Source organism: Capsicum annuum, chromosome 6 (genome assembly GCF_002878395.1).
Source record: "Capsicum annuum cultivar UCD-10X-F1 chromosome 6, UCD10Xv1.1, whole genome shotgun sequence".
NCBI lineage: Eukaryota > Viridiplantae > Streptophyta > Magnoliopsida > Solanales > Solanaceae > Capsicum > Capsicum annuum.
In genome coordinates this window covers 187,878,906-187,893,567 of record NC_061116.1, presented here as the reverse complement: position 1 = coordinate 187,893,567, position 14,662 = coordinate 187,878,906, and positions in this window count along the sequence as shown.

Below are 14,662 nucleotides of genomic sequence, written 5' to 3'. Positions count from 1 at the left end.
CAAAATTCAACAAGTGTGAATTTTCGCTAAGGTCAGTAGGTTTCCTCGGCCACATTATTTTTGGTGATGACATTAGAGTTAATCCTCAAAATACCAAAGTCGTGAGAAACTGTCCTAGATTCATCTCTCCATCAGACATCAAGAGTTTCTTAGACTTAGCTGGCTACTATTGATGGTTTGTTGAGGGGGTTTAGTCTATTGCATCCCCCATGTCTAGATTAACTCAAAAGAAAGTTAAGTTTTAGTGGTCAGATTCCTGTGAGAAGAGATTTCAGGAGTTGAAGACTCGACTCACTTTATCACCAGTTTTGGAGCTACCTGATGGTACAAATGGATTTGTTGTTTATTTTTATGCTTCTAGAGTTAGTCTGGGTTATGTTTTGATGCAGAGAGGTAAGGTCATAGCCTATGCCTATAGACAGCTTAAATCTCATGAAAAGAATTATCCTTACCATGATCTTGAATTATCAGCTGTTGTATTTATGGGGTGCACGTTGATGTGTTCACTGGCCAAAAAAGTTTGTAGTATGTGTTTTCACAAAGAGAGTTAAATCTCTATCAGAGAAGGTGGTTAGAATTATTGAAGGACTATGATATGAGTGTTTTGTATCACCCGAGCAAGGCCAATGTAGTGGCAGATGCCCTTAGCAGACTGTCTATAGGTAGTGTTGCTCATGTTGAGAATGATAAGAAGGAGTTAGTTTGGGAGGTTCATCAGTTGGATAGATTGGGTGTTCGGTTAGTTGATTCAGCTAAAGGTAGTGCATGGGTTCGAAATAGTTTGAAATCTTTTTTGGTTGCCTAAGTGAAGGAGAAACAAGATAGGGACTCCAATTTGGTTAAGTTGAATGAGTCAGTCAGAAATTAGAAAGTAGAAGTTTTTTCCCAAGGGGGAGATGGCGTGTTACGCTACTAGAGTAGACTATGTGTACCGTGTGTTGATGGTTTAAGGCGGCAGATTATGGTAGAAACACATGGTGGTCGTTACTCTATTCATCCAGGAGCCACTAAGATGTACCATGATTTGCGGGAAGTCTATTGGTGGAGTGGTATGAAGAAAGATATCGCAGAATTTGTGGCCAAGTATGTTACTTGTCAACAGGTTAAGGTGGAGCACCAAAGACCTGGTGGCACCTTGAAGGAGTTAAGTATTCCCACTTGGAAGTGGGAAGAGGTGAACATGGACTTTGTGACAAGGTTTCCTCATTTGTGTCATCAGCATGATTCAATTTGGGTTATTATCGGCAGATTGACCAAATCAGTCCATTTCTTTCCAGTTCACACGTCCTACTCAGTCGAAGACTATGCTAACCTTTATATTAGAGATTTGGTTAGATTGCATGGAGTTTTTTTGTCCATCATTTCAGATAGGGGTACTCAGTTTACCTCTCATATTTGAAAAGCTTTTCAGAAGGGTCTTGGTACCCAAGTTCATCTTAGCACTGCTTTTCATCCTCAGATAGATGGTCAGGCAGAGAGGGTCATTCAGACCCTAGAGAAAATATTGAGAGCATGTGTTATTGACTTCAAGGGTAGTTGGGATGATCACTTGTTGTTGATCGAGTTTGCCTACAATAACAATTATTATTCTAATGTTTAGATAGCTCCATTTGAGGCTCACGATGGGAGGAGGTGTAGATCACCTATTAGTTGGTTTGAGGTAGGTGAGGCTGCATTAATGGGCTAGATATGGTGTTTGAAGCTATGAAAAAGTTTATTTGATTCGGGGGAGGCTTAAGACAGCTCAGAGTTATCAAAACTCTTATGCAGATGTGAGGAGAAGGGATCTTGAGTTTGAAGTTGGTGACTTAGTTTATTTGAAGATTTCCCATGAACGGGGTGAAGAGATTTGGAAAAAAGGGGAAACTTAGTCCCCAATATTTTGACCCTTACAAAATATTTAGTCATGTTGGTAAGGTAGCATATGAGCTGCAGTTGTCTATAGATTTGACCTCTGTTCACTCAGTATTTCATGTCTCCTTATTGAAGAAGTGTATTGGTGATCTAGCTATTGGAGTTCCTTTAGAAAGCACTGAAATTTAGGACAGCCTTTCTTATAAAGAAATCCCACTTGAAATTATTGAACACCAGATTCGTAGACTAAGGAACAAAGAAGTTCCCTTGGTCAAAGTTCTTTGCCAGAATCCGTCCGTTGAGGGCGCCACTTAGGAGGCAAAAGCAGATATGTGAACCAAGAATCCTCATATCTTCTCCACAAGTTCAGACTCAGCTTAAGGTAACAAGTTTTCCTTAGATTATCTCTTGTCCATTCTCAGTTTCATCCATATAATAAAGTTTATGTCATTACATACATTCACTAACCAGTTCAGTCATATAATCATGCTTCCAGTTATGCCTATTTAGAATGAAGTTTCAGTCCCTCAGAATTCTCAGTCAATCAGTATTATTCGAGGATGAATGTCCCCAAGGGGGAGATATTGTAAGACCCCGTAAGATCCTAGCTCAATTCAGCTCACTAGTGCATGTCAAAGGAGTCCAAGACTTAGAAAGTTTCACTAAGTGTTAAGACTTAGTCATTTCTAAATCCCCTTAAACTTTGATGATTTTATTTTCGACCATCCCGAGATCGGATTGTTGATTTTAAAGTTGATTCATGATTGGGGTAGTCAATAGTACGTCTCGGGTGAGTTTTGGAATTTTTGGGCCAGTGTAAGGGCTTGTTTGAACTTCTAAAATAGCAGCTGCAGGCGATTAGCCTGTGGCGCCCGCTCCACTTCACCCATGGGGAAGCCCGCTATTTAGCCCACAGCACGTGGTCCAGTCTAGCGGACCAGAGCCCACGGCGTCCGCTCTATCGCGCCCCATGTTTTCCCAACTTTTGATCCTATTTTTCTAGGGGAAATTGGGTTTTTTGGCCACCCAAATTCGTCCATAACACAAAATTTAAACCCCCAAGGAGCATTATTTGACCCATAACTCATAATTTCTCTCCAACAAACTAATCTTCTCTCTAGCACAAACCCTAGCTTCTTTAAGATTCAAGCTCAAATTTCAAGAAAATCAACCAAAAACTTCTACTAATTCATCAACTAAGGTATATGGGGTTATGAACAAGGATACTCTTTCATCCTTGTGCCCAAAACATGTTTTAAAGTTAAATTTACATGATTTTCAATATAGGGTTCATACCCAAATATCATTGTTTTGGGTTTATGAAGTTACAAAGTGATTTATGTGTTGAATTGCATAGTTATTTTCACACATTCATGCGTGTGACCTAATTTTATATGTTGAGAATTGAATTTTATTACCTTGACTAAAGTTGTTAAAGTATTTCAAGGTTATCATTAATGAGCATGAAGTTTTTATGATTTGACATGAGTTTAAAGAATGGGTTATAAGCCCTAAGTTTAAGTCTTGACTTTCAAGAAGATTATGTTTTAAGCATTCTTTGATAAGTAATTATTCATATTTTTAAACAAGAATTGATATTTTGATCCTAAGCTAAGATTGGAATCCACAATTATTCATCTTGATCATGATTTAAAGAAAGAGAAGCATAATTGATTTTCATTATAAACTCTTGTGCTATTTTAAGGTGGATTTCCTAAAAGTATGAGTATATAAGTATGGGAGTAGTATTTAGCACCGAGTTGGGTATGATTCCATGGTCTCATGCCCCAGAACTACTCATTGCCACAGGTTTAAGTGCCCATAGTGCGCTAAGTCAGTGATTACTTAAGATAAGGTTCTATTCCGATGGAAAGGGTAGAACAACTCTCCCCAATGTGGGTAAGACATTGAACTCCATGACAACTCACATAGTTTATGTTGGTTAGAAGAAACTCCCAATAGAAAGAGTAAAAGTACAACTTTTAGAACTAAGTGTGATGACTCACAAAGTCTTTCTATGCTTTACATACGCATGTTTTATTATTTTGCAGTACATGTTTTATTCGAGCAAAGATGAGTCATTTACGCTCAGCATGCATCCTTGAAAGTTTTGTATGAATATAGAATTATTGTTTTAATTATGCATTCACCCCCATATATTCAGTACATTCCAAAAGTACTGATCCATGTATACGTTTATGTGCTACATTATCTTATAATGTAGGTTCCGGTGCTCAATTCCAAAAGCGCGATTGACCACAAGCATCTCTATCTACATCCCGACAGTTGGTGAGTCCTCATAGTTCGAGGACCCATTTATTCAGATTTCCAATTTTTATGGAGTACTTTGATCAGTTGTTTTCAATTTAGTTTGAGTCAGCTGGGGGCCTGTCCTAATGGCTCTTTAGTTAGTAGTAGTAGAGGCTTGTCCAACTGTTAGATATATTTCAAACTTTAAGTGTTGGTTTACGATATTTCTAAGTTAAATGCTTTTAGATTATATGTTTAGTTAAACTTAGCACAGTTCAGACAGTAATTTTGTATTTCAGTGTTATCATATGCCTAGATTGTCTTTGTGTGAGTTTCAGAACTTGTAGAAGGCTTACGGGGTTAGATTGGGGCTACTCATAGTCCCAAGCACCGTGTGACATCTCGGAACACATTTTTGGGGAGTTACACAACACAACATGAGTTCTTAAGATAGGCCACAGTAAGAAACATGAGCTCTTACATCATGAGTCATATAACATAAGGTCAGAATTCATGAAGTCAATGATTGAGACAAGGATTGATAATTGAAGCTATTGCCTCTCATTTTCAGAGCTGAGATAGTCACAAGTTTGCATGAACCTTATCACTTTGGCTAATCCCTACTTAATATGAATCGGTAATATATAGAAATCATAGTTTCTTAGAAGTAAGCATGTTATAAGATATGGACTTTTATGGATCATGAGCACCATAACATAGAGTTTGAATACATTAAAGACTAGATTTACTGAGACGTTGTTGCTTCTTGTTTGGAGGTCGGAACATGACATGAATTACATAGAAAACTCAGACCTTAGACATAGGTAGGACTGACTACATAAGGCATTGGTAGAATGACCTCTTAAATTGAAGTAGGAGGAGTTTCCTTAAATAGTAATAGATTTATCATGACTCTTTCCTTAAACTTTTCACCATGAGAAAATTTGGGGACTACCTTAACTCACCATCTCCCTCTTAGAGCAAAGTCACAATCCTGAACTTGAGGATATAACCTCTCATCAAATCTATACCCACAGCTCTCACCACAATGGAGGTATCACTATACACAAGAACACAAACTCCTCTCAATAATTTTAATATAAGGACACTAAATTCTTCTAGGACATCCCCTTAAAGGACACTAATCATACTTCTTCCAACCCCCAAAGTCATCGACTTATGACTAATATTATCATGGGCATGGACATCCATGATTCTAAACTCTAAACACTCCATCTTCAACTCCTTAGAATACTAGTATTACACCTATAATATCATAACCTCATAACTTAAAAAAAATTCTAAAACTACACCAATGGTTTACATAGTCTATCAATTTCTCCCTCAATTCAGCTCTACATAACATCATGTAACAACTCCCTAGACTTCTCCATACTAAGAAACTTGCGAACATAAACTAGGTGTAGATGACACTCATAACTCAAAATTGAGTACAATGAATTCTTATAACTTAAGGCTCCTATCCATTAGGTGATTTAGCCACTATTTCTACTTCAAAACTAGACCTCATGCATATATCACAATTACACACTCTGACATTTTATAAGTCATCAACCTACGATCTTTCATACATCACATGAAGCCTACTAATTCATTCCCACAAAACATGACATCATTAATCTTAAGCTACTATTCTTACCACCAAAATCCATATCTAAAGTTCAAGCCTATTGTCTAACACCAATCATGTAACACCAATGAAGAATACCGCATACTATACTAGTCTGTCAAATAGGGAAATCAACCCAAGTTTCCTATTTCACGCAACTATGTTCCATAAGCTCATTCTCTCCAAAACACTGCTACTACACCTTAGAATCTACCATAGGCCTTCTCACGTGCAGTACTAGCTGACAACTACTAGAGAAAAGACAATCAAGGGGGGTAAAGTCACATAATAGGGGCAGTCGATTTTAATCTTATAATATAACCCATCACGATCTTATCAATATGTTCTACTTTCTCATATTAAATCAAATTACCCATGCACACATTTAAACAACTTTCAAAATTCATTAATCATCACTAAATTTTCCCCAAGTTAGTCTTTACTTATAACTTATTGGCTAACCTACCCCTTTTCGTTTACCATCTATAAATGATCTCTATAACCACCATAACAATCCACTCTGAGATCCTTCCCTATTTTGAATAAATAATAATCATAGTCAATCACTTCCTTCACAAGCTACCATACAATCTACTAATCTAGCTACAACATTAGCCAATCACTATAAAAGAGCAAACCACCCCTCAATCAAGGTTTATACAACAAACTACTTATTTATGTAAAAGTCACCCTCACTCTTACTTCTAGACTTATGACTTCATGTAACTAGCTTCGAGATCATCTTACTACCAATAGGTTATGACACCTTTACATATACTACTACTCGGGTGGAAATACTGTTCCAACATTCTGTCACATATCTTTGCCCTTAAGCATGACAACTACAACAAGAATTTTTGAAAGGAATTGAATAAGCTTCATACCTCATTAAGATAGAGGTATACACTCGAATCGATACACTTCGAAGCACTAATGGACTCCTCTCAAGTCCTTATGATATCTCATAACTTTATGGATAACTCAATCAGAAAGATCCACATCATTGGAAATCTAAAATCTTAAATTAGTATCTCCCAAATAATAAAGCATGGCCCATAAAATTAGAGAAAGGAAAGAATTTGGATAACTTTTGTTTGGATGATGCTATAGCACGAACTAGACTATGAAAGAATGAGAAACAACTCCTTAATATCCGGTAGCCTCCTGATTATAAGTATGGTTCACAACACACCTATAAGCAAGACTCTACTAGACACGGCTTCGTAGACATCCTAGAACCATGAACTGTGCTCTGATTCCAAGCTTGTCATAACCCAAATCGAGACCCTGGCCGTACAAGCATCCCGAACCTCAAAGGCCCGAGAGACTCCTTAGCATACTATCATAAGCATAATCCATACATAAATCAAAGTACAGAAGATATAACAGTGTTCAATGGAAACTTATAATCCAAAATGTATCAACAAAATATGACAATACAACACTTCAAATACCATCTACGAAGCCTCTACTGAATACTAACTATCTAGGCTGGGAAAATATCCCCAGCTTGACTATAAATTGAATTAGATAAACATATAAATAACATGCCTTTCGAAAGATGGATGGCTCACCAACTCTATCATTATCCAATATGAACAACTTATGTGATAGACCACGGGACTGAGCCCTAAAACTTAAAATATAGGGGTCAATACACGAAGGTACTGCTATATAGAACAATCCAAAATAACATATTTTTATACAACATAGGTGAAAGAATTTCATAAAATATTTAGCATAAAGTAAATAAAACATATGGGCATAATTTGATAAGCTTTAAAAAATTTTATTGAAATCATGACTTAACTCTTTGTATTACTTTTGAGCTAGATGGTACACCCTATATTTCTACAATTCCACAGGCTATATGGAATCCGCCCTTGACTCGGCAGCTAAACCCCAAATTCAAGTTTACCGTGAGGATTGGAGTCTATATTTTCTACTACGCGATAAGGCCATCGCCAGCGTACATCCCTATTTTGGCACATAATAAATCTGTATCGGCAAAACACAATTTGAGGTTATGATTTATCTAAACTCAAGCATTCTTTCATGTAACCAACTAGCTCTCTTTAAGCCTATTTTTAGTTCTTTAAAACCATGTTTCATGCTTTTAAAACATTTACTTTTTTCATGTTAAGGGCACTCCATAATAGGTATCGTCATACCTAGACTTGCAAGTCATATCGTGTCATGTCATAATCATAACCCCATTCATTCAAAAATTATGTAGATGGCCACCCAAAAGATTCAAACATCTATCAAGAGAGTTCTTATTTCAAAACACATGAAGACATATACAAAATACTCCCTTTTTAATAATTTATTATATGGCAACCAATCCTTTCATAAAACACATGCAATCCTTTCAATTAACAGGATAAACCATTGAAAATAGGAAAATTACCTAATGATGATAAAGAATTTACTTTCAAGATTGTAATTCATGCGTTCAAACAACCCACAGCATATTAAAACAATGAATTTCATAACAAGAGAGGGAATGTCATAAATTGTGTTCTCATACGAATTCTCAAAACTCATAACATCCATACACAAAAATATACTTCAAGTTTAGGGAAAACCCCCCATGGTTTGAATAATATTTCATCATAAAGCGGGGTCCCCAATGCATGCTCTTCAATAATTTCAAAACCCATTACATATACATAATTATATATATATATATATATATTTGTAACGCTTGAAAAATGATAAAATATGCCCATAAGATTTAGGATAGTCCCACATTATTAACTTGGGAAAGAAATACTATTCTTGAAGCTTTCTTAAAGATTCTTGAACTTGGAAACTTGGATTCTTGATTCCTTGGAGGAAAAGGAATTGAATTTGTTCTTAGGGAAGGGGGGGGGGGTTTTAAGAGGGATTTGGAGAAGAAGGGCAAATAATTACCTAAGAGATGCACCCAATTGCCCCTCAATTATTTAAATAAAAAATTGGATGCAACTACGTCACCGCGGGGTGATCTTATCATGGTAGCTTACTGGTTCTGATGAGCATAACTTTTTGCTCAAGTATCAGATTAAGGCGAAATTGGTATCATTGAAAGCTGATTCAATTATCTACAATTTGGTGGGTCTTGATCTGAAAAATTCAACATATATAAAAAGTTATACATGTTCAAATTTGACCCTTGTAGAATCCAATACCAAAATTTAGTTGAATCTAAGGTTCTTAGATCAACTTTGTTCTAAGTGATTCCTATGAACATTTTTCACCTCTAAGCACTTCACACACTAGGATAAAGATCATGATACATGTATTTAAATATAAATTGTGGGATTGGAGTTTACACATGTTGGAACAATGGTTTAATGTCTGGCCCAAAAATGAGAGGTGTTACAATAGTGCTCTGAAAAGACGCTCCAAATAAAACTATCTGAGAAGTAGCTAACTAAAGAGAGACATCTAAACCCTTCACAAACTTTTGAATCTTCTCAGACTCGGTGGAAATACTGGCATAAGAATATTTGGAAAGGCATGAAAGCATTCCTCATACTCTGGAACAGTTATGGAGCCCTACTCCAAATGATCAAACTCATCTCACATCCATCCCTCAAACTATAAGGCACAAATCTCTCCAGAAAGGCATCAGTAAATTGATCCCAAGTCAACTCAGGAGCATCAAGAGGTCTACAACCAACAAACGACCTCCACCAATCCCTTACAATATCTCTCAACTGATATGCAGTATAAGCCACTCTATGCGACTCATGGGAACCCAAGTTATGCAACTTCTCCCGATAATAATCAAGAAATCATAGGCATCCTTGCCTACAACACCACTAAATATGAGAGGATCCAAATAAGTAAATCTCTTAAACCTCTTTTGTCCTCAAAAGAACTCGTTATACTAGTAACAAGGGGAAGCAGGGTAAATTTAGCAGTTGAGATCCTGTCTGAGGAGATAACATAGATAAAGGTTGCACTCCTGATCCTGGTGCAACATACTCGGATGTCTGCATAAAAAGAGTGAAACACAACTCAGAACACAAGTTATACAAGAAATTCATACGATAAGGAATGAAATGAGAGAACTTTCCCTAAAGACATCCTATAGCCTCTCGAAGATAGATACAGATGTCTGAGTACCAATCCATGAGACTCTATTAGACATCTCGTTCTTACACCATTGAGACCAATGAAACCTAGCTACTCTAATACCAATTTTTCACTATAAAAAATCAATAGGTCATGGTGGCACTTATCGCATTGTACCTTACCTGTCACTCAAACCCATACACAAGGAGGGGGAACAGAAATAACCCTAAGGTAAGGCTTCTAGAACGAAGACGAACCATACAACTATTATAAATGTGGAAGAAAACATAACAATGCAGCTATAACTCTCAAAATCAGGTGTCAAAAGTATAAAAATATATCTAGTACAACTCGAATCCAAGAAAATACATAAGATATCCAAATACAAGAGAAACCCTATCTCCGAAATGAAAATAAAGACATAGTCTATAAAGAAAGATAGCAGAAGATATCCAGATGCTTGGAAATCATCAACTACCTTAAAAGCTATAACAATTGCCCAAGTCAAGCAACGTGGAGTGCACCCAAACCTGAATCTGCACCAAAAAAGTACAGTAGGGGTGAGTACGATCCACTTGTACTCAGTAGGTATCATAAGTCGAACGAGCAAGGTAGAAAATAAGGTACACAAAATACACACTAAGGGCACATCACCTACAATCTGAAAATGTTCCACAATGATAGCCCACACCGCTTGCACTAACAGTTTTAGTATATCCCAAATGCAGTAATAATACACAGGTATACATTATATCACACACAAGTATAAATAGAGTAGAACATGTATATACATGATGGTTAAGTAAAAGCAATAAGACATAGAGCAAGTAGACATATAACAAGTCAATATGAAAATTCAATCACAACATCAACATAATAAAGAAAATGCAATGTATTAGATGATGATGCTAATGACGATGATGATATAATGATGATGATGCATGAGGTTGCCACATAGCCTTGAAGTTGGCACACAACCTTGAGATTCGCAGACAGCCTTGAGGTTAGCACACAACCTTGAGATTAGCACACAACCTTGAGATTGACACACAATCATCCCATATACTACCAATATCCACGACTCTTCTCTGTCATAATCCTTCGAAGAAGGTCCATAATGTCCAATATCTGATATCAACATTCAATATTTCCAGTGTTCCCAGTATTTCTAGTGTGTCCAAAGTACAAGCATAGCATAAGACACAAACCAAGTACATATTCATGACAACAAACATATATGTAAAGAAATAAAACAAACAAGTTAAATGATGAGTATGATGACACGAGAATAATGATGCAATGTTTCCACAACCGTTTCATAATGTTTTAATAGCCAATATCCACTTATTATTTTCACTATTCATAAATTTTCACATGATTCATATGCCCACAAATTATGAATATATCACAATACACTCAAGACACCACAGTAGGCCTTTTTATACAATAAAATACAATTATTCTCATGTATTCAAGGCTATCAATCATCACATAAGACCCCGCACGGTCACACATATCACATGATATCTCAAATTCAATGATTTCATCATATTTAGGCCCCCACACGGGCACAACATATAGATAGCCATATTTTATGATTAGTTTTCACTCTTAACATGCATTTTGGTATACAATTACCTACCTAGCCCAGTCTAAGGAGTTAAGCCATAACCTACCTCGGAGGCTAAAATTGGTCCGTTACACTTTGATCTCAGAACCTTACTTCTCACGAACGATTCCGAAATCAATTAAAATCAAGAAATATAGAATCTATGCATCAGAACAAAGCCAACGATATCCATAATGCCTACTTTTGGTTCGCGGTCAAAAAATACCCCCGAAATGGGTTCTCAAGAAAGAAGGACAAATTGAAACTTTATTTCAAAAATGTGTTTTCCGTGCCTTTACGAATCCATAATTGAATTCCCAAATCAATTAAGTTAAAAACGAGATTCAATTTGAAGAAATGTCATTTTAAAATTTTATCGGGTAAATCCTCTAAAATTCATTAAAAATTCAAGAATCGAGGATGGTTTGAAGATGAAATCAAGGAAAAACAAGTAATTATAGGATTAGGGACTTTATTCAAGTAAAAAGGAGTGAATTTGGGGATAAACCAAGTAATAAGATTTTTGAAAAATGAATCAAGAATTAAAGTAAAAAAGGATGAAATTTCACTTTAAATCTGTAAAAGAATCAAGGATAAAATTTCACTTTAAATCTGTAAAAGAATCAAGAAATAGATATTAATCTGGCTTTCCAAGCACCCAGAAGCTTCAATTTTAAGCTCTCAAACTATTTTAGGGTGTATCTCTCAAGAGGCAAGGTGAAAAATGAGCTATAATCGAGCAAAAGGGGGCTATTTATACTCATACCATGTTACCAGGTAAAAAAGGCATAAAATTATTCCTCAAATAAGTTTTACCTTTTGCGATCCAGGTTGCATCAACAACCTAGTGCACCAGATTTTCTAAGTCCAAAACGGACTTGGACGGGGTGTCCGAGATTCATTTGAAATCCGATATACGCAAACACACTATGTAACCACACTAATTTCGATGTTCCGGACTCAATGGCAATATCAGATTTTCAAAAAAAATTGTAGCTTTAACATAGTGGACCTCAAAAATAAAAAATTATAATTTTCTAAATCGAGGATAGAAATGAGATTTAAAAGCCGTAAAAATTCAATCAAACATGTTACTATCCAAAAATTAATGTTTCGGATCTGTTGGCGCAGTCCGTTCAGTCATCTGCTGCACGGATCAAAAGATAATCACATAAGTCCATGATAAAGCTCTTGAAGCCTCCAAAAATCACAATATCACACAAAAGATACCAAAATGCATCGAGAACCATGACAATCACCCCCACACCCCAAAAATACCAATAATACAATTATATAAAAAGATAAAACAGTCAAATTACACAAAAATACATATTTCACATATTTTATTAAATTTTTAGGTCGTTACATTATTTTTCTATACGAGTATTTTTAAATTAGCTTTAAGTAAAGAAAGAAACTTCTTTGTTACTGAATTCCATGGTCAGTACTAACGAATTTGTATTTTTATACATTATATAATGAATTTGATAAGGAAAAGGAATATCTATATTTTATTTTATCAATAAGTATTTCATAGAAAACATAATACTAAGAGGAAGTTTTGGAGTGGAGTATGGTTTCATCAAAAAATTTTGTTGGAAAATGTGCATAAACGAGTCAGACTTCCTTAATAATGAGGTCGCAGGATCCAAGATTAGATCAGAAAGTAATTTTGATGTGTAAATAATCTTATCTTCATTTGTTGGCAATATTTTCTACTATATTTAAGGATCAAACTGTAAAATATTTACAAATAGAGATACCCTATCTGACATACAAAGTATGACTTTTAAGGTAATGTGAATCTTTCACACACATAATCAGGTTGTAATTGCCAAGACAACCCAATAAAGAACAATTAATGAAAGATATTGGACTTCCACCTTAACCAAGATAGCTCCAGAAGAGACCAATTAATGGAAGAGATTGCATTTCCACATAAATTAGAAATTAGGGAGAATTAAAGAAAAATCTCAGTGAATACTCTTGATTAACTGTATGAGGACACCATGAATGCTTATATAATATATTATAAGAGTGAAACTGGATGAGAATATTTTGACGTGTAAAGATTAAGTAGTCTTCGTATACAAAAGGGTTATAAAGATGTTTAGATGCTAGCTGTGACTTACTATCATCAGTGCTTCATATTGTTTGTTTGTTGTCAGCATATTCTAACTATTTTAATTATGGAAACGGATCAGAAATACCCTTTAAGTATTAAAATTGGATCAGAAATATCCTTCAAGTATTGAAAATGATTCAAAAATACCCCTTCATCCACCTTTATGGCTCAAAAATACCCTTTCAACTAACGATTTTTAAAAATCATAATTAAAAATTCAAAAAAGAGTCAGAAATACCCTTTAAGTATTGAAATTGGTTCAAAAATACCCTCCATCCACCTTTATGGCTCAAAAATACACTTGCAACTAACGATTTTCTTAAATCATAAATAATTTTTTTTAAAATACGTGGCAACTTTCACTTGGTTGAAACTAAATTAATTAAAATGTTATATCCAATCTGGCCCCAACTCAAGCAACCCGATCCAAATCGTATAAAATTTGCCCCAACTAAAACTATCCAGTAGTATGTGTAATTTTTGCTATGAAAATGCAGGAACTTTGTTAACTTAGAATCTGCCAATCTAATGTAATATTGTGAAGAATCTACTACTTATAATGTTAGTTTCGTATTTATTCGTGATGTATATTTCTCTGTGTTAACTAGCAAAACTAATTGAGATGTCTTGATTGTGCCACGTCTTAGGCAACACTATTTTGTTACTTTCTCCATTTCATTTTACGTGACACCTTTAGTTTGTATCGAAAAAATATTACATTCTTTTCAAAATTATTGTCACTATTTTTGTTTATACATATCAAATTATCTTGCCATCACTGGCACGTGCATTCCCCATGCGAGACCACCTCACGCCACACACTTCATATCACTCATCGATCAAAATTATGATTAATTGTTACGGTTCCAGAAGGATATATAGAACCATCATTCAAGAAATTGAATGCATATATCTTTTAAAGCAAAACAGAAGTACTAATGACAAGTAAGATGGGAAGTGCAAAAAAGTAAATTAGTATCTTAAGCAGCAGTCTCAGCACCCACACAATCGGCTACATCACATTTATCTGTATTTTGCATCAGGTGAAGTCAAACAAATCAAGGAATATTATATTCAGTACACATACTTACCATATGTGTTGCCTATTTGGCTTTGATTTCTGAATCCA